This window comes from Procambarus clarkii, chromosome 13 (genome assembly GCF_040958095.1).
Source record: "Procambarus clarkii isolate CNS0578487 chromosome 13, FALCON_Pclarkii_2.0, whole genome shotgun sequence".
NCBI lineage: Eukaryota > Metazoa > Arthropoda > Malacostraca > Decapoda > Cambaridae > Procambarus > Procambarus clarkii.
The window spans coordinates 47,371,386-47,394,308 of NC_091162.1; the positions used below are offsets into that span (position 1 = coordinate 47,371,386).

The 22,923-nt window shown below is 43.0% G+C and overlaps 1 long non-coding RNA gene across 1 annotated transcript in view; it reads right to left on the reverse strand.

The window, feature by feature from the left end:
• The window catches only part of LOC138364296 (uncharacterized), an 82,158-nt gene extending 60,626 nt beyond the window's left edge, over positions 1 to 21,532 (reverse strand). The window contains exon 1 of the long non-coding RNA XR_011228400.1: positions 21,326 to 21,532. This is a non-coding gene — a long non-coding RNA (uncharacterized lncRNA). The remainder of the gene's footprint in view (positions 1 to 21,325) is intronic.
• Between the last annotated feature and the right edge of the window lie 1,391 nt (positions 21,533 to 22,923).

A 22,923-nucleotide genomic window follows, 5' to 3' on the forward strand; every position in this document is an offset into this window, starting at 1 on the left:
ATCCGGTCGCTCCCGTGAACTTGTTCGGTGAAGAGGATTTCCTGCCGCTCCCCTGGAGGAGGACTCTGGGGGTGAGGATGAGCATCCCGTTCGCTGCTGAGGCTCCCCCGGCGTCGCCCGACGTTTCCCCGGTTGTTGCAGACCCTCCCCCGGATGTTGCGGTGCCGTCGGATGTTCCTCCTGACCATGTCTCTGGCCCTGCCGCTCCCGTGGCGTTGCCACGGGAGCGGCACGGCCAGGGCAGGGCCAATACGGGAAGCGGTGTTGTTTCCTGTCTGGACAGCAGAGCGACGGTCTCGCTTTATGCAGGTCGGCGTTGAATCCCCGACCGTCCAAGTGGTTGGGCACCATTCCTTCCCCCCCCCCTTCCCATCCCAAATCCTTATCCTGACCCCTTCCAAGTGCTATATAGTCGTAATGACTTGGCGCTTTCCCCCCTGATAGTTCCCTTCCCTTCCCGTGGACCTTCCTGGTAATCCCTGTGTAGCATCGCCGTCTGCTTCCTCGTCTTCGGTTGCGGGACCTGGCTCTGCATCCGTACCTCGAGTCCCTGCTGTGCTGGGTGCTGGGGTGGCTGCGGAGCCTCCTGCTGTGTGTGGTTGTTACGGCCCTCTCGGGACGCAACGGGGTCCTTACTCTGATGTTGTTAGAGGAAGATATATATATCCGTTCCCAAGCCAGTAGTGGCTATCAAGGGATGAGATCCGTGACGCAAGTAACTTAAAGGGAGTAGGGAAAGAAAGCTAAGAACTTAATATTATAATTAACACCATCACCGATTAAATATATATAATAAAAAGAGTGCACAAGGGGGAGGGGTATTAACACTAGACAAAGGGATTATTTACAAAATTAGTCTTCTGCTGAAGACTCTGGATCCAGAAGCTAGGCGCTGAGTCCTCGGTGCTTTCTTCGTGGCCACACAACGAATTCTTCAAAGAAGCTGAGCCTACCCTGGCCACAGGTCAGCCAAAACACATGTCCACTGGGGGCACCGCCGTGGAGGCCGTCAACCACACGTCCAGCTGGTCTGCTGGCAGGTTCTGAGCCAACAAGGCTGGTACGGCCACTCCACGAACGATAAAAGGGGAACGCCCTGGACAGGAGCCTCGTGTGACACCACAAATCACTCTCCTGTCTTCAGTACCCCAGTGGATGATCATCTCCAACAGTCGGTCCCGGGTAAATCCTTTTACTGCCACTCCACTGGCAGGCTTACACAACACAGTGTTCTTCCGGGGGGACGACTTCACAACGGCTGCAACAAACTTCAAGGTATGGAGACTGGCTGCCTCGGGTAGACTGACTCGACTTCCATCACAGCAGTTCCAGGTCGGCTCTGTAAGCAGACGCGTCATCAATAACCGGGACACTAAAACACCTCACTTACGGGCTCGGGCACAAACACCTGACGTATCCAGTCCATAGATGGCGCTGTCGTCGGAGCACCACCTCACCAGAGGTCAGGAGCGGCTGTGTTGTGAGCTGCACAGGACTGGAAACTGGCCCTTGTGTCTGGTACACCTTGTCCTCACCAGGTGTCGTCGTCCGTTTGGCGGGGGATTCGGGAGCTGACCCACAGATGCCGTGGTCATTACTGCTCCGTGCTCGGACCCTGGATCCGGGTTTGTAACAGTGGTCCCGTTCCTCCTGTGGTCGAGGCTGCTGCCGTTTTGCGTCGGGCGTCGATTCGTCCGGCTAGTGATGCCCGTGCTTCTGGATCTGCTTCCGGCTCTGACGATATCCGGCCGGAGCCAAACGTTCCAGGCGTTCGTCTAGAGCAGGAGCACAAGAGCAAGAGCACACAAGATAACTGCAGTAGATTTGGATGGTAATTTATGCCTGGTGTCGTATATGTTAATTTGTCCAGTTACTCCAATGTTGGAAACGTTGATGGTTGGTGACCCAGTGACAACCATCAACTTGGATAATTTGAATAAATTCACCAATTGTAACTGGCCAGGAGAGGTCCCGCTACAACGCTGGGTCATGAAGGCCTTCTACGCTTGGCACAGTTTCATGAGGTCACATGCAGATTTTATATGAAGGTCAAAGAGCTGTACATTTGTTCCAATGTTCATTATCTCTTCATCTGTTAAATAATTTAACATTGTCGAATGTGAAGCACTGTTATCACTCTCCTTATTGTTGCATTGGTGTGAGGAGTGGCAGTGATTGGTTCAGTTTATTTTTCTTTAAATAGGGACATATATTTGTACTCCAGATACCAGTACAGTTGCACTGTTTCTTTATATATTTTATACTTGGGTTAGCAAGGCGAGACGCTTCTCTTAACGTGATACTGTTGGTATCAAATAGAAATAGTTTTTAAAGTATGTATCTTAATAAATTTGTACCTTATATTATTTAACATCAACAAATTAGATTTCGAATGTTAAACCCAATTTCAACCAATTAAAGAATTTATCCTCTAATGTTAAAAAAATTTCAAACTGAAATAAATATATAACACTGTACGGTACAGTTGTGTTTGCCTGCCACAGCCTTGAAAGCACGGAGCCTCTCTCTACATTGGTGACCCAGTCTGGCTAAAACATTGCGATACAATAGAACCTCAAGACCAAGGTATTTGTATCTGGTAACATAGTCGAGCAGAGAGCCATCATCCAACTGCATTTTGCGAACGGCCCCACCCCGTCTGGGTGGGTGTCGGTTCAGGATCTTTGTTTTCTCTACTGAGATGACTAAGCATAGTTCCTGACATGTGTACAATACAGAGTTCAGAACATTTTGGGTGTTGGTATACCCATTGGTGTGGATCAGTGTATCATCCACATAGCTAATGATGTGTTCGCTGGACCTTCTAGTTACTAAGTTTAAAAGTGCATTGATTAACACATTGAACAGAGTACGACTGAGGACACCTCCCTGTGGAGTGCCAAGTTCAAAATCTCTCGTTACATACCTATGCCCTTGGAACAGTACAGAAGACTTCCTGTTGGATAGATAGCCTCTTATCCACCGTAGAAGCCATCCTCCAATATTCATTTTAGGAAGTTCTCTCAGAATGACGTGTGGGCTAGCAATGTCAAAGGCTGACTTAAGATCTAGAAAAGTGGTATATGACCTATCAGTATGCAGGGTGAGGAATGTGATAATACAGTGATGTACACTCTTTCCATGTGTAAAGCCATATATCTGGGGAGACAACATATTATTAATTTTGTAAAGGAGACGGTTGAGAACCATCCTCTCAAGACACTTATAGAGACAACTAGTGAGGGAGATTGGGCGAAAAGCACTCGGCTAGTGAGGTTTAGGAATGGGAATAATAACACTGTTGGTCCATGACTTAGGAAGCTCCCCAGTTACATAGCTCATATTATACAATTGAAGCAAGGGATTCCCTGGAACTAGCAGAAGCACATGCAGTATGCCGTAAGTAACTCCATCCACCCCTGGTGATGTAGCTTTACCTTTATGTAGAGCAGAACCTAGTTCGTATTCAGTAAAAAGCATGTCACAGTCATCCTCTTGATGAAGCATGAAGTCAAGGAGCCTTGCCCTATCAGTATATCTATTATTTAATTCATTCTGTGAAGGTAGAGGAAGACTGTCAAAGCTGAAAGTCGTGGCCCAAGCATCAACAAGCTCATTTGCTCTGTGCAGAGGATTAGGGTACGAGATCTCTGCAGCATTTTTCCCATTGGCATTGTTGATATCCTTCCATGCCCGACTTAGTGGCGTGTGAGAATTGAGACCACGGACAAAAGTTTCCCAGTCTGTCTGCCTCAGCTCCACCATACGTTCCCTGGCCTTAGCCAGAGCCGCTTGAAAGAGCCGAAGCATTTCAGCAGTGCGGGTCCTTCTATAAGCTAGTCCAATTATTCTGGCAGTGCGTTTTAGTGCATGCAATTTAGAATCATTATAATAAACATAAGTGCTATGACCAGTGTAATCTGGGTTACGTGGCCTGGAGGATGGATCAAGTGATTCTATAAACTGCTCGATAGTACCTGTGAGCTCATTGTTAAAATCTTCAACTGATGAAGGCTCAGATGAACTGCACCAATCTGACACATGAGCAACAAGATTGTCTCGTTGATCGATGGGCACAGCCAGCCTCTTCCGCTTGAACATTCCGCCGGGGAGGATAGAGCTGCCTATGCTTACAGTGGCTAATATGGCCAGATGATCAGACACCATATCTGGCACTATTGACGAGGCGCACACGGTGTGGGAGATGTTGACACCGAGACATAGATCAAGAATACCTCCGTAGATATTCGTCGGTTCAAGGTCACCCACAACCTGTGCATCATCGTGACTACCTAATAGTGACACCAGTTGGGTGCCGTTATGATTATTGAACTGGGAATTACCAATATTCCTATGCCTAGCGTTATAATCAGTTATAATGATGGTAGGCACAGTCTGAATACAGATGGGAAGGTCAGCATAATTAAAGTTACAAGGAGTTGATTATTTAGTACATAGTTGTTTTTCTCTTTAATTGGATGATAGAAGGGGAGTCTTTAACGTGATTGGGAATACATACATACACACATACATACATACACATACATACATACATGCATACATGAGTACATGCATACATACATACATACATACATACATGAGTACATACATACATACATACATACATACATACATACATACATACATACATACATACATACATACATACATACATACATACATACATGCGTACATACATACATACATACATACATACATACATACATACATACATACATACATACATACATACATACATACATACATACATACATACATACATCCATCATACATACATACATGCATACATGCATACATACATGCATACATGCATACATACATGCATACATACATACATACATACATACATACATACATACATACATACATACATACATACATACATACATACATACATACATACACACATACACACACACACACACACACATACATACATACATACATACATACATACATACATACATACATACATACATACATACATACATACACGTCCAGTCAGCATATAGCTATTTCGGGACAAAATCCAATACAGTTTATATTGGTGAGACGCCACTGTGATGAGGAGTTTAAATATCACAGGAACTGTAGGTTAATGTGTGACATAGGTGAGGTTAGATGAGGCATCTACAAGCATCAGCTGGAGGCTGATGGAGTGTTGTGGAGGCTGCTGGTACTATGCCCAGATGTTGGAGGGTGAATTTGACTCTCCCCCCTCCCTCCCCCCCCACATTGACCGCAGTACGTCTAAGGTTACTTTCCACTCTCGCTTACCAAGGGTATAACCCACCCCCCCAAAAAAAAAAAACACACACATGCATCAGATTCTTAACTTACAATATTTATGATTTACCAATTTATGTTACTACACTGACTCTCAATTTCACAATATTGTATAAACTTTGATGAATCGCTCGTCTATGGGTCATCCAATTATGTTAGCAGACTTCTAGATGTTACCACTGCTAGGTTTAGGCTCAGCTACAAGTACCTCTGGGAATTTGTAACATCTGATGATGTAGATTTGACTTAATGTAAACTCTGTCAGCAGAACTATTCGCATATTTTGCGTCATTATATAATGGAATGTGAAAATATCGCGGAATTTAAAGATAACAACATCAATAGTGTCCATGAAATGTGTAAGTACTTCATTCATAATGATTTGCTGCCCGAAATCTTAGCGAAGTATCAAAAATTTGCTTACTGTAGGTAATGCATGCACATGACTGTACAGCTGCAGCCCAGTTGGGTAAGTGTGCAGCACATGACTGTAAAGCTGCCGCCCAGTTGGGTGGGTATGGAGCACATGACTGTAAAGCTGCCGCCCAGTTGGGTGGGTGTGGAGCACTTGGCTGTAAAGCTGCCGCCCAGTTGGGTGGGTGTGGAGCAAGACTAGTAACTGTGCGACTCCTCATAGATGTAAAGTGCCTTGTATAGTGACTGTTGTGAGCCTCTTGGTAAATCACTTGTGACACAAAAGACTACTGATGTGTGTATTTATGTGGGTGATTAAATATGTATGTGTATGTATTTATGTATACGTATGAATATGTACATGTATGCATAAGTATGTGTACATTAATAATTTTGTAACTAGCGTCAAAAGATTGTTATTTGCTTAGCTAAACGAACTAGAGGGTTCAGTTCCTGAACCGATTATGTGCCTCTGTAATCCTTTACACCACCGCCCACGGGATGTGTATTATGGGGTGCATAATAAAGAAAAAAAATTAATGGACCGAACCCCACAATTCATTTAGCTAAGCAAGTTACAATCTTGATGAACTAGTTACAAAATTCACTATAAGTCGTCACATCATAAATGGGTTCGAGATGGACCACAAGTAGTGCATTACATAATTTATCAGTATTGTGCAGCCTGTGATCCCCGCCTGGCTGGATACTAATAACTAGCATGTTTTCATGTGTCCGGACACCGGCGATAAGGTGGTATTATTTATTTAACTTAATAGATATATATTTTTAAATGTTGTCACATTAACGGCTACATCTTCCTTTCTTCTGACATATAGATTTTTAAGATTAATTAAAATATATGGAAACTAATTATACAATTTATTGGCTGGTGTACAGGGCTTCACACTCTCAGAGCTAGTCATCAAGTAACTATCAAAAGGCATATATCTTCGCTTTCACTTCAGTTATATTTATGACAAAGGATTTTAAATGTAGCCAATATTTCTTTCTTTCTGATGACATAAATACTTTCGTTAATTACAATATCTAGATCAAACTAACATTGATTTTCAAAAGGTTGTATATTTTCCATCAATGGAGAGCATCAGCCAAGAAGCCTTCTTTAAAATATGAATATCTTTCCTCACCCAATAAGATCTAATCTCTGAATAAAACGCAAAAAACGACTTGATTGTAACCTATCCACCGCTGCCCATTGGATGGCGGAGAGGGGGTTATGTGTAGGATAAACATATGAATTGTGACACTAGCCCTCTATATATGCCAGTTGCTTAAATTATAAACTGTACTTGTGGTCGGTCTCGAGCCCATTGTTGATGTAACAATGTGCATTGACTTTTGTAACTAGCTTATCAAGATTATAACTTGCTTGGCTATATGAATTGTGGGGCTCAGTCCCTGAGCCCATTATGTGCCTCTGTAACACTCCACTATCGCTCATAGGATGGGTATGGGGTGCATAATAAATGAACTAAACTAAGCTCTGCCTTTTTGATAACATATACAATTATAAGCTTTATTTGTGAATCTCAATTAATTAAACAATATATCACAGAGCCTGTAGGGTTCGGTGAGATGAGCGAAGAGACATGGGAGATTTTACATAAGTACAGTACATGGTAGTTTAAGTAGCGAACGCATGTCAACGAAAAACGAGTATATATAACAAAACTATTGTCCTATGAAGTCGATTTAACTTCCAAACATATATTTTTTAATAAATGTTAAATGTTTTCTGGCTAGTTATGTTAGATTTTATTAAAAATACGTATTCTACTTGTTAACATTATAATTTAAATTTGTGATAATTTGTGCAGAGAAGTGCGACAACTGGATATGCCAACAAACACTTTCCAAACAACGATATATCTTGGATAAGTCGCTCCACAACATTGGACGCTTGGACCGTCGACTTCCTTTGATGCTACTTATTTACTTATTTCATAATGAAATTATATTAGTTTGGAGTAAATATATGTCTTCTCATGTTCTGCATTCAGCACCCACATTATAGTGAGTAAATATACCATATTACTTCATTATTTAAATAATGCTAGGAGGGTTTGAGTAGCTTTGGGTCTTTAGTGGACAGAATCTCCAATAGATGGGGCGAGAGTCGCCCCCATCTCTCTCGCCCGAGCAAGAGTTGAAACTTAATTTAAAATTGATATATCTTTGTTCTCGAACATGATATATTTCATTGGGTGCAATCATAATAATGTTCATATCTCGGTCTTTCTGGAGGCATATAAGATTTTAGGCTTTATTAGCGTATCTTTGTTAATTATACAATATATCGGCAAGTGCGTAGGCGTCTGCACTCAAGCCCGACAAGCTACTGAGCGCTACTATAAAAACATATGTATCTTCACTTGAGCTATAAATATGTATATTGTAATGTATTTAAAATGAAGCTCTTATTTCTATCTTGCTTAAGACATATAAAACATTTGTGTTTATTAACGAATTTACGTGAAATAAACATTGATCTGAGAGAAAGTTGCTCTGTCGTTCAGTCTGTACGGGGTGGTAGCTCCATAATTTTTAAAATACATGTATCTTCATTAGAACTTTAAATATGTGTATGGTAATGTGTTTAAAGTGAAGCTTATATGTCTGCCTTTCTTGAGACATATAAAACATATATGTTTATTAACGAATTCACGTGAAATAAACATTGTTCTGAGAGAGTTGCTCGGTCGATCAATCTGTCCGGGGTCATAGCTCGGCTATTATAAAAGTACACGTATCTTCGCTTTAAATTTAAATATGCCCATGGTAAGGTATTTAGAATGAAGCTTATATTTATATCTTTCTTGTGACATATAAAACTCTTACGTTTATTAAGGAATCTGTGTGAAATAGGCATGGTTCTGAGATGAATGCTGCGGTTTTCATTTCATTTATTTTGAGCTCGTCGAGCAATGAAAACTGCCCCTTGTATAAAACTACAAATATCTTCGGTTTTACTTAAAATATTTGTCTGGTAGAGGTTTAACATGTAGATCGTGTTTTTGTCTTTCTTCTGACTAATAAATAATTTTGGTTTAATAAATCATCAAGATGTTTTCAACAATATTTCACATGTATTTCATGTGAACAATGTATTTCAGCAATACAATACAACAAATACACACATTGGTACATTATTATCTTGCAGCCCCAGCAACCATTATAGAGCCAACAAAACAACACAAACAGTCCGGCTGGGACCACCCTCTAGTGGAAAAAGTAGCTGATGCCATGCTCAGCGTCGCAACATCAGACAAGGAGAAAGCCCGCCTCAGAGCAGTGCGTGCCCCCCATGCAGGAGACTTCCTCCTGGCAGTACCCATGTCAGCAATGGGCACGCGCCTAGATCCAGAATCCCTTCGTGTAGCAGTGGCCCTCCGCCTTGGTGCCCCAATTCACACTGAATACAAGTGTATTTGCAACAGGGTGGAAGCAGACCAATACGGACTGCATGGGTTGCATTGCGGAAGCACAAAGGGCTGGCATGCAAGACACAACGAGGTCAATGACATCATCAAGAGAAGCCTCGTCTCAGCTGGGTGCCCAGCGGAGAGAGAACCTCGCATCCTAGGGGTCCAAAACCCGGATTTCCCTGCACTTCGCCCTGATGGCATCACCATATACTCATGGAAGGAGGGTAGACAGTTGGTGTGGGACTACACATGTGTATCCACCCTGGCTGACACCTATGTACATTTCGGAGCTGATCAAGCAGGTGGGGCGGCCAACCACAGGGAAACAGCAAAATCACTTAAGTACAGGCGACTGGAAGGTCAATACCTCTTTGTTCCCATAGCATCTGAGACGCATGGCCCCTGGGGCAAAAGTGCCTTGGGATTTCTCAAGGAATTGGGTTCCAAGCTCATTGACGTCACCAGAGACCCAAGGGCTTCCAGTTTTTTGTTTCAGTGTCTCAGTGTTGCGATCCAGAGGGGAAATGCTTGCTGCGTCCTCGGTTCCTGCCCAGAAGCGGAGGAGCTTCAAGAGATCCATAACCTTTAGGCATTTGTATTGTATGTTTTGTAACCTTTAAATACACAATAAAGGAAAAAAAAAGGGAAGTGGGTGGTAGGAGAAAAGCACACAGAAACTGTATTGGAGGGGGACCTACATTCCCTCCAATGCGTTATGTGTGGTTTCCTCCGAGGCTATGGGTCCCCCTTCTTCCAGCCAGAGGTGGTACTCCCTTCCCTAATATAAAAATATATATATATATATATATATATATATATATATATATATATATATATATATATATATATATATACATATGTATAAATATATATATATATATATATATATATATATATATATATATATATATATATATATATATATATATATATATATATATATATATATATATATATATATATATGTCGTACCTAGTAGCCAGAACGCACTTCTCAGCCTACTATGCAAGGCCTGATTTGCCTAATAAGCCAAGTTTTCCTGAATTAATATATTTTCTCTAATTTTTTTCTTATGAAATGATAAAGCTACCCATTTCATTATGTATGAGGTCAATTTTTTTTATTGGAGTTAAAATTAACGTAGATATATGACCGAACCCAACCAACCCTACCTAACCTATCTCTATAAGTTAGGTTAGGGTAGGTAGCCGAAAAAGTTAGGTTAGGTTAGGTTAGGTAGTCGAAAAACAATTAATTCACGAAAACTTGACTTACTAGGCAAATCGGGCCTTGCATAGTAGGCTGAGAAATGCGTTCTGGCTACTAGGTACGACATATATATATATATATATATATGTATATATGTATATATATATATATATATATATATATATATATATATATATATATATATATATATATTTATATATGACAATGTCAGACCACAGAGGAAAAATGAAACAGGAAATTTCCTTAAGTACTTTCGTATATTAAATACATCTTCAGAAGTGACCTTCTGAAGATGTATTTAATATACGAAAGTACTTAAGGAAATTTCCTGTTTCATTTTTCCTCCGTGGTCTGACATTGTCACATTCTTAATCACGTGTTTATTTTCGTGATATACACACATATTTATATATATATATATATATATCTTATATATTGTTGCAAGTCGAGCAACAAATATTTTACATTGAACAACAAATGAAATTAGAAAAGCAGTATTGCCACCTCTGCTATACAGAAAATTATAGACCCCAGACACACCCTGTGGGTAGCAATGGACCCCCCCCATACCGACACTATGAGGGGTAGTGGACCCCATAATAACACTATGGGCGGTAGTGGACACTATACAAACACTATGGGCGGTAGTTGACTTCATAGCGACCCTGTGGGCGGTACTGGACCCCCCTGCCGACCCTGTGGGCGGCAGTGGACCCCTACCGACCCTGTGGGCGGCAGTGGACCCCTACCGACCCTGTGGGCGGTAGTGGACCCCATACCGACCCTGTGGGTGGCAGTGGACTCTATACCGACCCTTTGGGTGGCAATGGACCCCATACCGACCCTCTGGGCGGTAGTGAACCCCCTACCGGCCCTGTGGGCGGCAGTTGACTCCCTACCAACCCTGTGGGCAGTAGTGGACCCTTTACCGACCCTATGGGCGGCAGTGGACCCTATATACTAATCCTGAGGGCGATATTGGACCCTATACTCATCCTGTGGGCGGCAATGGACGTCATACACATCCAATGGGTGTTATTGGACCCCATACTTATTCTGTGGGTGGTTGGAGCCCCATACCCATCCTGTGGGTGATAGTGGACGCCATACTCATCCTGTGGGTGGTATTGGACCCCATACCCATCCTGTGGGTGGTTGTGAGCCCCATACCCATCCTGTCGGTGGTAGTGGACGCCATACACATCCAGTGGATGGTATTGGACCCCATACCCTTCCTGTGGGTGGAAGTGATCCTCAAGTTTGTAGTAGTTTACCCTATAAACATTCCAACATAACATCGTTTTCTGTTAGCGTTCCTACAAAACATTATATAAAGATTTTTAAAGTGCAAACTATGGTATATAATATTGATTGGTGAAGCACTGTTATTCTATGTAATAATTTATAGTGCTTATTATAATTTACTAAGAACAACTAATATTTCTCAAAACAAAACTACGAGCCTTCAATAGGATGTAGCTGATCTGTAATATTCTAAGAGCATGGACAATAATAGGTAAATTTCACAACCCATGTGGGACCTGAAAACTACAATTTTCCTTATAATTGAACCAATCACGACTATTCTGCTATCTACGTTGATGGACGGGTACTGTGAGACGTAAATTGGTACGTGAGGAAGAGTTTGGGCCTTGGTAGAAAAGGTAACTGGAAATATATCACATATGTACTAAATCACATTCAACATATTGACTTTAAGCATTAAGTCATATTTTTTTTTTTTTTTGAGATATATACAAGAGTTGTTACATTTTTGTACAGCCACTAGTACGCGTAGCGTTTCGGGCAAGTCCTTAATCCTATGGTCCCTGGAATACGATCCCCTGCCGCGAAGAATCGTTTTTTCATCCAAGTACACATTTTACTGTTGCGTTAAACAGAGGCTACAGTTAAGGAATTGCGCCCAGTAAATCCTCCCCGGCCAGGATACGAACCCATGACATAGCGCTCGCGGAACGCCAGGCGAGTGTCTTACCACTACACCACGGAGACTGCCGCTGTCTGTGCTATATATGTGCTGTCTTGTGTGAGAATAGGTTGGGGACAAAGCAGTGAAAGGAGTATCACGTGCTTCTGTAGAGGTGGTGAAGCACCATAGTTGCTCAAGGAAGACTTCATGGTGTAGCAGCCAAGAAGAGCTGCAGAGGATCCTGGTTGTTAAGCCCGGAAATACCTGAGGATATCAGGGTAGTGAACTTCCAGATGTGGAAGGGGAGTTCTAAATGATTACTTGTAGGGAGGTGATAGAGTGTTTCTCCTTAGCGTGCAAGACGCAGTGAGAGGTGAGTGATTGTTTGCCATTTTTGTACCAAGGAGTGTTTATACTGAAGCATAGAGTTACAGTCGTAGACTGGATTACCTACAGATGTATGTGTTCTAGGACTGATAGGGTGATCGATTGATCATTGTTATGTATCAAGGAACATTTATACTGATATATATGTTATTGCATTCATACGTTGATTTTCCTTGTACATGTTTATAGATATATATTTTCTTGCTAATAGTGCAACATTGTATTATAAGACTTGACCTACGTGAGGAGGTGGCTAATATTAGGTGGTGAATCAGGAGATAGAACACCACTTGATAAGCTGATGATAGAGTTCTGATGGCGTTGGAGTGCAACTTGACTGAAATAGTATAGAGTGTAGGATTCATTATTATTATATGTGTGTATGTATTGTGTATGTGCTTTGTCCAGTAAATGTATTCAAATTTGCTGGTGTTTGCCCTTGTCCTAGTGAGGCTTCCCAGGAAATAGTAAAGAAAGAGAGAGAGATAGAGCGAGAGAAAGAACCAAGAACCACCGCTGTGGACAAGGTAGGACGGAAAACTAGTAAGTCAAAGGGGATTGAGGAGATCATATCACGTAAGGAGAGAGTGGGGAGTCACAGCGGCTCGAGTGGGTGTGTGCACGTGACAATGAGGCTGAGTGTTGGAGCCGCATCCCCTGAACGTGTGGCGTTGAGCACCTCTCCAAGAGCCAGAAGCGCCTAGTGTGATCTCCTAGTGACGTATAAGCACTCTACCGAGTTGTGGGTTGGGTTGTCCAGAAAGAAGGATCAACAACACGACGACAACACCAACAACTCACAGCACTATAAGAATATATATATATATAAATCTATATATATATGTATATATATATATATATTTATTTATATATATATGTCGTACCTAGTAGCCAGAACGCACTTCTCAGCCTATTATGCAGGGCCCGATTTGCCTAATAAGCCAAGTTTCCATGAAATAATTGTTTTTCGACTACCTAACCTACCTAACTTAACCTAAGATAACTTTTTCGGCTACCTAACCTAACCTAACCTATAAAGATAGGTTAGGTTAGGTTAGGTAGGGTTGGTTAGGTTCGGTCATATATCTACGTTAATTTTAACTCCAATAAAAAATAATTTACCTCATACATAATGTAATGGGTAGCTTTATCATTTCATAAGAAAAAAAATAGAGAAAATATATTAATTCAGTAAAACTTGGCTTATTAGGCAAATCGGGCCTTGCATAGTAGGCTGAGAAGTGCGTTCTGGCTACTAGGTACGACATATATATATATATATATATATATATATATATATATATATATATATATATATATATATATATATATATATATATATGTCGTACCTAATAGCCAGAACGCACTTCTCAGCCTACTATTCAAGGCCCGATTTGCCTAATAAGCCAAGTTTTCATGAATTAATGTTTTTTCGTCTACCTAACCTACCTAACTTAACTTAACCTAGCTTTTTTTGGCTACCTAACCTAACCTTACCTATAAATATAGGTTAGGTTAGGTTAGGTAGGGTTGGTTAGGTTCGGTCATATATCTACGTTAATTTTAACTCCAATAAAAAAATTGACCTCATACATAGAGAAAAGGGTTGCTTTATCATTTCATAAGAAAAAAATTATAGTAAATATATTAATTCAGGAAAACTTGGCTTATTAGGCAAATTGGGCCTTGAATAGTAGGCTGAGAAGTGAGTTCTGGCTACTAGGTACGACATTATATATATATATATATATATATATATATATATATATATATATATTATATATATATATATATTATATATATATATATATATATATATATATATATATATATATATATATATATATATATATATATATACATATACATATATATGTCGTACCTAGTAGCCAGAACGCACTTTTCAGCCTACTATGCAAGGCCCTATTTGCCTAATAAGCCAAGTTTTCATGAAATAATATACTTTCTCAAATGTTTTTCTTATGAAATGATAAAGCTACCCATTTCATTATGTATGAGGTCAATTTTATTTTATTGGAGTTAAAATAACGTAGATATATGACTGAACTTAACCGACCCTACCTAACCTAACCTAACCTAACCTATCTTTATAGGTTAGGTTAGGTTAGGTAGCCGAAAAAGTTAGCTTAGGTTAGGTTAGGTAGGTTAGGTAGTCGAAAAAACATTAATTCATGAAAACTTGGCTTATTAGGCAAATCGGGCCTTGCATAGTAGGCTGAGAAGTGCGTTCTGGCTACTAGGTACGACATTATATATATATATATATATATATTATATATATATATATATATATATATATATATATATATATATATATATATATATATATATAATATATATATATATATATATATATATATATATATATATATATATATATATATATATAATATATATATATATATATATAATGTCGTACCTAGTAGCCAGAACGCACTTCTCAGCCAACTATGCAAGGCCCGATTTGCCTAATAAGCCAAGTTTTCCTGAATTAATATATTTTCTCTAATTATCTGGCCCTAATTAATACCCTAATTATGTGGGTATCTGGCTAATGATTGGCCGAAGTGGGTTTCCAGGCTTGTGCGTCTTGACATTTCCATACGCATATCCAGGTTTATATTCCCCAATGATCTTTGGCAGGTGGAGTCCGGATTTCTTGGCGTTCACAGTTTCGATCAGTTTGTTGACCTTTGCTTTTAATTCGGCTGTAGTGTCCTTCGTTACCCTTTGGAACTTAGTTTGGTTAGAGAGTATGATGTTCATTTTCGCCAGATATTCGTCTTTTTTAAGAATGACATATATTGGCGACTTGTCACCTCTCCTGACAACTATCTCCTTGTTCTCACGAAGGCTTTTAGCTGCCGCTTTAAGCTCGGGGGACAGTATGGTGCTTCTGTAGTTGCCTCGATTCTTTCCTCCTTCTGCAATAAGTTCTGCTTGTAAGGTATCTTTGGTAGTGACCTTCTTTTGTGTCTCGAGGTCGAATATGTCGTCCAACAGAATTTCCAACTCTACTTTCCGGGCCATCTCACTCGGTCTGGACATAACATGACAGTTTATGCCCAGATTTTGGAGAGTGACTTGGTCCTCAGTGAGGTTAATTCCTGCAAGCAAAGGTCAACAAACTGATCGAAACTGTGAACGCCAAGAAATCCGGACTCCACCTGCCAAAGATCATTGGGGAATATAAACCTGGATATGCGTATGGAAATGTCAAGACGCACAAGCCTGGAAACCCACTTCGGCCAATCATTAGCCAGATACCCACACCCGCGTACAGACTGGCGAAGCGACTCAACGGCCTGCTGACTCCTTATGTTCCTTGCGCCTTCAGCCTGAAGTCTCCAAAGGAATTTGTTGACTTACTGCAGGGCACACGGGCCACAGGGATAAGAGCCTCGTTGGACGTAGAATCGCTGTTTACCAACGTACCTGTGGACGAGACAATCGGAATGATAGCCGACAGAGTGTATCGTGATCCAGCCTGTACTCCTCTTGACATGCCAGAAAATATTCTGAGGAAACTACTCCAAGCTTGTACTAAAGAGGCACCCTTCTTGAGCCCGGATGGGCACATGTATAAGCAAGTAGATGGGGTCGCCATGGGTTCTCCCCTAGGTGTCCTGTTTGCAAACTTTTACATGGGTACCATCGAGCAAAAAGTCTTAGTCGACATGAACTTGAAACCGGCCATATACTGCAGGTATGTTGACGACATTTTTACACAGGTACCTGATGTCAGACATCTGCAGGAGCTGAAGGAGGCATTTGAGCAGAGTTCCGTGCTGCGTTTCACTTACGAGATGGAAAAGGATGGGAAGCTGCCCTTTCTAGATGTAACAGTCATGGAAAAGGGCGGAGGTTTCCACACTGCAGTCTACACTAAGGAAACAAACATAGGAATGTGCCTAAATGCCAACAGCGACTGCCCTGACAGGTACAAGAGGAGTGTTGTTAACGCATATGTCGACCGTGCTCTCAGCCACAGCTCAGAATGGAAGCAAGTCGACGAAGAACTCTGTAGGGTAAGGCAGGTCCTAGTCAATAACGGCTTCTCCAATGGTTTCATCGAAGACATCATAAGAAGGAAAGTGAAAAGCCATGCAACCTCTGAAGAGACAACTAACACAACACCTATACCCCCTATTAGACTATTTTACAGGAACTTCTTTTCCACAGCTCATAAAACGGAGGAAAGGGTCCTGAAAGATATTGTTAATAGAAACGTTATCCCTACAGACAAAAATCAGAGGATACAACTGACGATTTACTATAAAACCAGAAAAACGGCCAGCCTTCTCATGAGAAACTCTCCAGACACAAAACAGAACGCTTTAAAAGAGACTAACGTCGTCTATGCCTTCAAATGCCCACTTGGGGACTGTAAGCTCCAAAAAAACCAGTATATAGGCAAGACAACAACATCTCTTTCTAGGCGTTTAACGATGCATAAGCAACAGGGCTCCATTAAGGAACATTTAATCTCTTCCCACAACCAAACCATCGCCAGAGAAATCCTAGTAAACAACACAGAAATCATCGATAGATACAGCGATAGCAGGCGGCTTGACGTTTGCGAGGCACTACACATCAAGAAGTCAACACCAGCAATCAACAGCCAATTATTGCACAACTATATTCTACCCACCTCAAGACTCCGCTCCAATATAGAAGCATCAAGAAATATGGACCAATAGGCTTTCTACAAACACTTCTATTCAATACCCATTGTTTGTGTTCTGTCTTGTGTTGATACTTTTAATACCCTATTAATATCCCCTCTTGTTCTGTCTTGTGTTAATGCCACATCACCCCTCCCACCTCACTCAAATATAGATATAAAATCGGAGATACGATTCAGTTGTGTATTTGTGAACTAAAGTCTTTGAAAATGTAATAAGTTTTACGAAACGCGCCCGTGTCGCGTCAGACTTGAAATAAAAATGAATTTTGGAGAATTGATTTTTGATTTACCTCCAACAGTGAAGCGTAATGTACGAAAGATTGAGAAAATTCGTGTTAGAATTATTAATCTTACTTTTTCGGTCATATTTAATAATATATGTCTACAGGAAAGACTGCTACCAAAATATACTAATATATATATATATATATATATATATATATATATATATATATATATATATATATATATATATATATATATATATATATATATATATATATAATATATATATATAATATATGTGTCATATATATACATATATATATATATATATATATATATATATATATATATATATATATATATATATATATATATATATATATATATATATATATATATATATATATATATATGACCGAAAAAGTAAGATTAATAATTCTAACACGAATTTTCTCGATCTTTCGTACGTTTCTTTTTACTGTTGGTGGTAATTCAAAAATCAATTCTCCAAAATAGACTAAAAATAAAAATGAATTTTGCAGAATTGATTTTTGAATTACCACCAACAGTGAAAAGATTTGTTACAATGATTTGTTGTTACAATGTTTGATCAGAGCAGACTCGATCACGTTTCGTTCAACAAAATCCTTACTTTTAACAATACATTTTGCCCCTGTGAAGTCGATAGAATGATTACATAAACTGGAATGTAAATACAATGCACTGGATTGCTGGGCTGTACGAATAGCGTATGAATGCTGTTTTAAACGCGAGGAAAGAGATTTACCTGTCTGACCGATGTAAACACATTCACACTCATTACAAGGGATGGAATACACACAACCTGCTACAGACGAGGGCGAGTTCTTAATTAACATGGACTTAACTGTATTATCATTTTTGAACACTAGATTAATATTAAGGATCTTCAGGGCTGGGGCAAGATTTACTAGACCCTCAGAATATGGTAATACCAACGAATTTTTCAGTTCTGGTTTCGACTTAGTAGTCTGTTTGTAGAAAGTCCTTTTTGCTTGACCAAACGCAAGATCCAAGATCGATTTTGGGTATTTTAACTTCTTCCCAATTTCAAATATATTTGCTATTTCTTCATCGAAAAATTCCGGACTACAAACTCTCAGTGCTCTGAGAAACATACCAGAAAAAACTGCCCGCTTGACCTGAACATGATCATTTGAATACAAATGTACATACGAGCACACATTGGTAGGTTTCCTATACACATTGAATTTGAAACTTCTACCAATTCTATGAATCATGATGTCTAAAAAAGGCAGAACACCATTCACTTCGTTCTCAATTGTGAATTTAATTGACGGAACCAGCGAATTGATTTGATTGAGAAAATCCCCAGCCTGGCCTCCCAAGCCTGTCCTACCCAGCCTGGCCTCCCCAGCCTGGCCTCCCCAGCCTGGCCTCCCCAGCCTGGCCTCCCCAGCCTCTCCTCCCCAGCCTCTCCTCCCCAGCCTGGCCTCCCAAGCCTGTCCTACCCAGCCTGGCCTCCCGTGCCTGGCCTCCCCAGCCTCTCCTCCCCAGCCTGGCCTCCCAAGCCTGTCCTACCCAGCCTGGCCTCCCCAGCCTGGCCTCCCCAGCCTGGCCTCCCCAGCCTGTCCTCCCCAGCCTCTCCTCCCCAGCCTGGCCTCCCCAGCCTGGCCTCCCCAGCCTGGCCTCCCAAGTTTGGCCTCCTCAGCATGTTACCCCAAGCCTGGCTTCCCAAGTCATTCTTCCCAGCCTGACCTCCCAAGTCATTCTTCCTCAGCCTGGCCTCCCCAGCCTGTACTCCCCAGTCTGGCCTCCCCAGCCTGGCCTCCCCCGCCTGGCCTCCCCAGCCTGGCCTCCCCCGCCTGGCCTCCCCAGCCTGGGCTCACCAGCTTGGCCTCCCTGGCCTGGCCTCCCAAGCCTGCCCTTCCCCGCCTGGCCTCCCCAGCCTGTCCTCCCCAGCCTGATCTCCCCAGCCTGGCCTCCCAAGCAAGGCTTTCCCAGCCTGATCTCCCCAGCCTGGCCTCCCAAGCAAGGCTTTCCCAGCCTGATCTCCCCAGCCTGGCCTCCCCAGCCTGGCCTCCACAGCCTGGCGTCCCCAGCCTGGCCTCCACAGCCTGGCCTCCACAGCCTGGCCTCCACAGCCTGGCCTCCACAGCCTGGCCTACACAGCCTGGCGTCCCCAGCCTGGCCTCCACAGCCTGGCGTCCCCAGCCTGGTCTCCACAGCCTGGCGTCCCCAGCCTGGCCTCCACAGCCTGGCCTCCAGAGCTTGGCCTCCACAGCCTGGCCTCCACAGCCTGGCCTCCACAGCTTGGCCTCCAGAGCCTGGCCTCCACAGCCTGGCGTCTCCAGCCTGTTCACCCCAGCCTGGCCTCAACAGCCTGTTCACCCCAGCCTGGCCTCCCCAGCCTGGCGTCCACAGCCTGGCCTCCACAGCCTGGCCTCCACAGGCTGGCCTCCCCAGCCTGGCCTCCACAGCCTGGCCTCCACAGCCTGGCGTCCCCAGCCTGCAGCGCTGATTATTTTTAAACACTATTTCCTGTTCAACTTAATACTTGGCGCTGCTCCCAATAATATGGTGGTGGTAGAATATTGTGGTGGTAGAATATGGTGGCGGTAGAATATTGTGGTGGTAGAATATGGTGGTGGAAGAATATGGTTGTGGTAGAATATGGTGGTGGCAGAATATGGTGGTGGCAGAATGTGGTGGTGGTAGAATATGGTGGTGGTAGAATATGGTGGTGGTAGAATATGGTGGTGGCAGAATATGGTGGTGGTAGAATATGGTGGTGGTAGAATATGGTGGTGGCAGAATATGGTGGTGGTAGAATATGGTGGTGGCAGAATATGGTGGTGGTAGAATATGGTGGTGGTAGAATATGGTGGTGGTAGAATAGTGTGGTGGCAGAATATGGTAGTGGTAGAATATGGTGGTGGTAGAATATGGTGGTGGCAGAATATGGTGATGGTAGAATATGGTGGTGGCAGAATATGGTGATGGTAGAATATGGTAGTGGTAGAATATGGTGGTGGTAGAATATGGTAGTGGTAGAATATGGTGGTGGCAGAATATGGTAGTGGTAGAACAGGGTGGTGGTAGAATATGGTGGTGGTAGAATGTGGTGGTTGTAGAATAGGGTGGTGGCAGAATATGGTGGTGGTAGAATATTGTGGTGGTAGAATATTGTGGTGGTAGAATATGGTGGTGGTAGAATATGGTGGTGGTAGAATATTGTGGTGGTAGAATATGGTGGTGGTAGAATATGGTGGTGGTAGAATATTGTGGTGGTAGAATATGGTGGTGGTAGAATATTGTGAGTGAAGAATATTGTGGTGGTAGAATATGGTGGTCGTAGAATATGGTGGTGATAGAAGATGGTGGTGGTTGAAAATAGTGTTGGTAGAATATAGTGTGGTAGAATATGGTGGTGGTAGAATATGGTGGTGGTAGAAGATGGTGGTGGTTGAATATAGTGTTGGTAGAATATAGTGTGGGAGAATATGGTGGTGGTAGAATATGGTGGTGGTAGAATATAGTGTTGGTAGAATATAGTGTGGGAGAATATGGTGGTGGTAGAATATGGTGGTGGTAGAATATGGTGAGGGCGGGGGGGGGGGTAGAATATGGCCAAATACTTTGGCCACTGATCGTGTACAAGCCATGTATTATTACCTCACAACTGTAGCGACGAGAGAAAAACGTAAGCAGACAACAGCAGCAGCAGACAACAGCAGCAGCAGCAGCAGCAGACAACAGCAGCAGCAACAGCAGACAACAGCAGCAGCAGCAGACAACAGCAGCAGCAGCAGCAGACAACAGCAGCAGCAGAAGACAACAGCAGCAGCAGCAGCAGACAGCAGCAGACAACAGCTGACGATGGTATTGCCAACAGTGTCGGGAAAAACTATGCAGCATTTCTTATATACATCTCCCACCCTGTCTCCTCCCACCCTGTCTCCTCCTACCGTGTCTCCTCCCACCCTGTCTACTCCCACCCATGTCTCCTCCCACCCTGTCTCCTCCCACCCTGTCTCCTCCTACCGTGTCTCCTCCCACCCTGTCTACTCCCACCCCTGTCTCCTTCTACCCCTGTCTCCTCCCACCCTGTGTCCTCCCACCCAGACTCCTCCCACCCTGTCTCCTCCCACCCTGTCTCCTCCCACCCTGTCTCCTCCCACCCCTGTCTCCTCCCACCCTGTCTACTCCCACCCCTGTCTCCTTCTACCCCTGTCTCCTCCCACCCTTTGTTCTCCCACCCTGTCTCCTCCCACCCTGTCTCCTCCCACCCCTGTCTCCTCCCACCCTGTCTCCTCCCACCCTGTCTCCTCCCACCCATGTCTCCTCCCACTTTGTCTACTCCCACCCCTGTCTCCTCCCACCCTGTCTCCTCCCACCCTGTCTCCTCCCACCCTGTCTCCTCCCTCCCTGTCTACTCCCACCCTGTCTCCTCCCACCCCTGTCTCCTCCCACCCTGTCTCCTCACACCCCTGTCGCCTCCCACCCCTGTCTCCTCCCACCCTGTCTCCTCCCACCCATGTCTCCTCCCACCCTGTCTCCTCCCACCCCTGTCTACTCCCACTCTGTCTCCTCCCTCCCTGTCTCCTCCCCACCGCCGGCCCTCCCCACCGCCGACCCTCCCCACCGCCGGCCCTCCCCACCGCCGGCCCTCCCCACCGCCGACCCTCCCCACCGCCGGCCCTCCCCACCGCCGGCCCTCCCCACCGCCGGCCCTCCCCACCGCCGACCCTCCCCCACCGCCGGCCCTCCCCACCGCTGGCCCTCCCCACCGCCGGCCCTCCCCACCGCTGGCCCTCCCCACCCTCCCCCAGTATCTACCAGCAGGCGTCCACAAGGGTCAACAACACCACCTGAGGTGATGTGTAAGATAATATCTCGGAAAAAGTTTCCCGTTTTGTTGAAGGGAATTCCCTGATATGTTGTCATGCTGGCTCTTGTAGTTGTTATTGTTGTTGTTGATGTTCCCTTGTTGTTGATGTTGTTGTTGATGTTCCCTTGTTGTTGATGTTGTTGTTGTGTTGTTATATTGCTGTTGTTGATATTCCCTTGTTGTTGCTGTTACTTTTGTTATGTTTTTTTTCTTTTTATTTTTAAAACAGAGCAAGTACAGCGTATAGTAACCATATAAACAGGAAAAAACAGAATAACAAAGAACACAGAATAACAACAACACAGATAACAAGTATCACTGATCAACACAAAAGTGAAAACAAAGAATAACGGAAAACACATAAGAACACACACACACAAAA